The following is a 2,455-nucleotide window of genomic DNA, read 5'->3' on the forward strand; positions in this document are numbered from 1 at the left end:
ATGGTTTTTGAAAAATGCAGGGGATACAAATGCCCTGACCTTATAATATGGTACTTCTTGTTTCCCTGCCTGGTGCTTGGCATCAGAGACCATATAATATGGTCTCTGTTGGCATTAAGGGCATAAAACAAGGACTGGTCAGGTCGGTGTCATTATTCTGTTTGCGTGGGGTATTCATGTTAAACTGTGATATGGTATGTTAGTGGGCTTGCACTATAAACCGGCTGGTATAAACTGATTGGTATAAACTGACTGGTATAAACCGGCTGGTATACACCGACTGGTGACAAGTGTGCACATGCACGCACACTGGCACACACGTGAACTTTACTGCTTTGATGGCATACATTGTCCCCTGAAACTTTACGTCAGTGTCAGCATGGGAGTGTTTCACAGGGGCAATGTTCACTAGGTTTTGTTTGTTTGTTTATTTGTATGTTATTTAACCCCGCACTCAGCAATATTCCAGCTATATGACGACAGTCTGTAAATAATCGAGTCTGGACCAGACAATCCAGTCATTGACTTCAAGCCATGCAATTGGGATCGATTACATGCATCAACCAAGTCAGCGAGCCTGACCACCCGATCCCATTAGTCCCCTCTTACAACAAGCACAGTCGCCTTTTACAGGGCAGTGAGTGAGTGAGTGAGTGATTTAGTGAGTGATTTAGTGATTTAGTGAGTGAGTGAGTGAGTATTGTTTTAAGCCACTTTTAGCAATATTCCAGCAATATCATAGCCAGGGACAGCTTCCCTTGTCCTGCACCATGACCATGGAATATATTAATTTTATGAAAAAAATAATAATCTAGAAATGCATACAAAAGCAAGTCTAGCCAGCCCTAGCTAGCTCTATTCCACAATAGAAATCAGCATAGGGGATTTTTTTTTATTTTTAGAGTCAAGAAGGATATTGTGTAATATGAGATTTCAGAGACTAAATGTTAGTCTAATTGTACCCATGTGCTTTAACCTCACGGCTACCCCACTGCCCCTGATGAGGTATGTAAACAGCATGTCCAGTACTGAGGGTCAAGTCAAGGTGCGGTCATGCAGGGATACCACTGGATGTGGGGGACCACAATTAAGACAAGAACTTGAAGCATTTCACCCAGTGCCAGGGATTAGGTCTGTGAATCAATACCATCATTAATTCATGGAACCTTCACAAGCAATATGGGAGCACAAGGAAGCTCATCTGACTTAACACAGAGGCTAGTGTGAGGGGCCAATGATCACTTCACACATTCTCTGTTCAGGCAAAGGATGCTTGATACATAATGTAACTACTGCAACTGCGTGGGTTATTAGTCGTGTAAATCACAATGAAGAAAAAAGGACTCTGAAAATATACAGTCAAAGCATTGTGGCTAACAAAGTAGTCTCAAGTTGATATAGCACTGTACAATGCATGTTTGTTTGTTTATTTGTTGTTTAACCCTGCAATCAGCAAAATTCCAGGTATATGATGGCATTTTGTAAAGTAATCAAGTCTGGACCATACAATCCAGTGATTGATATCATGAGTATCGATTCATGCAATTGGGATGCGATAACATGCATGAACCAAGTTCACGAGACGGATCACCCGATCACTTTTGTGACAAGCATGGGTTCCGTAAGAGTGAGTGAGTGATTTTGGTTTTAACATGTTTAAGCCGCTTTTAGCAATATTCCAGCAATATCGCGGCGGGGGACACCAGAAATGGGCTTCACACATTGTACCCTTTGTAGTGACGAGCGAACGCGTAAACTACTAGGCTACCCCAATGCTTGTCCTGCACCATGACTGTGGAATATATTTATTTTATGAAAAAAAAAAAAAAAATCTAGAAATGCATTTTATTTTTAGAGTCGAGAAGGGTATTGTGTAATATAAGATTTCATAGACTAAATGTTAGTCTACCCCAACGCCCCTGAGCAGCGTTAGAAATTGTCACCAGTCCTTGCCAAACTGCCAATAGTTAAGTGAGTGAGTGAGTTATTCCAGTTATTCCAGTTATATCATGGCGTGTCAGCTTAATGTGGGAGGAAAGCCCAAAGTGATGCAAGACATTTACCACTTCGATGAAAGCCATCATATAAACATAATACCCATATAAAGTTTAACATTTCCTTAAGTACCTTCTGGGATGTAGAAATGAGTTGATCTCAAAATCTATCCATAATGTCCAAAGATAAATTCTCGTGGTGTCCAATAGAAACTTGAAATTTTTTTCTGTCATGATCTTCCTCACAGCACTCTCTGGGTCTTGTTTCACAACTGCCATGCTTAATGCCACAACAAACCTCAGTCCAAAAGTGATCCTATGAGAATGTCATTCTTGTGATGGTATTCAATGGAGCGAGGTCAATAAACCGAGATCAAGGCTATTTCATCCCACCCGCCTACTTATGAACTGTGACAGTATTATCCCCTTGTTGTCAGCACCTTACCTATGACGGATGACAG

This window comes from Haliotis cracherodii, unplaced genomic scaffold (genome assembly GCF_022045235.1).
Source record: "Haliotis cracherodii isolate W230 unplaced genomic scaffold, xgHalCrac1.p SCAF_5, whole genome shotgun sequence".
Taxonomy (NCBI): Eukaryota; Metazoa; Mollusca; class Gastropoda; order Lepetellida; family Haliotidae; genus Haliotis; species Haliotis cracherodii.